Raw genomic sequence first — 1,099 nt, forward strand, 5'->3', positions numbered from 1 at the left:
GGTTGTGCATTGCCAAAGGGGTAGAGATGACACCATATGTTCGTGCATTGTGTGCCTATCTAACTGGAGGGAATTCATACCTTCTGATCCCAGACAATAAGTGACCCGACTCCACACATTTGATTTTTGGCACGCATCATAATTGCCAAAAGGCCTTGAGTATGTCCTAGGGCAGCCACCCGTGCAAGGCCAACCATGGGATAGCACGCTGTCTTCACCATCGGAAACAAGCCACCGAAAGTAGTCTAGGCCTGAATCTGATGCCTTTTTTTGATGGGTTGACAGGCTGCTATAGAGGTTCCGATACCCATGGTTCCCGCCACTAGCATCGTAAATGGTTCTGGATGATTCCAAATCATCCTCCACACCTTCCTCTTGATGTGGGCACCTCATGGACCAAAATGTGTGAGTCCTTGTGCCCCAAATTTCATTTTAACCTGGTTGGTTCAAAAGAGGTTCAAACCAAATAGACCCTAAGTCCCACTTAAGTTATAAGTTGGGAAATGAGGATTCATTTCCTCATTTCCCTTGTGCCCAATGTAGGATAGGAGAGAAAGAGGAGAGGAAGGAAGAAGAAGAGGAAGAGGAAGGGGATTAGAGGCCTACCTTGGTGCCGGCTGCGGCTTTGTTGCCAGAATCGCTGCCGGAGGTAAGTACAACCTCCCATACCACTCTCTCTCTTCATTTCTACCTAGACAAAGCTAGGTATGGATGGAATCTTGGTGTACACACCATGTTAAGGTATTAGGATGAGTGTTCTAACCTCCCGGTGTTGTTGCCGAGCTCAACCAAGCCCGGTGAGCTTTGGCAACATGTAATGCCAAAAGACCAACTAGGGTTTCGATCGTTGGATTGACATATCTCTCAAATGGCTTGGTGGAATTGGAATTTTCTTGGCTTAGAATGATGCTAGAAACATCTCCCACAAACTCCTTGGAACAAATCACGGTAATCGGGCCAGAGTTGAAAAGCCCCAAATTAGTTGGACTGACCTGAACCACCACCGGAAACAGCCCATCGGATCCACTAGGTCTATTTTTGGTGGTATATTTTCGGTGGGCATAGAGCCTTATGTGCTCTTTGTCACCTCCAACAGAAA

This window comes from Macadamia integrifolia, chromosome 11 (assembly GCF_013358625.1).
Source record: "Macadamia integrifolia cultivar HAES 741 chromosome 11, SCU_Mint_v3, whole genome shotgun sequence".
Classification (NCBI taxonomy): Eukaryota; Viridiplantae; Streptophyta; class Magnoliopsida; order Proteales; family Proteaceae; genus Macadamia; species Macadamia integrifolia.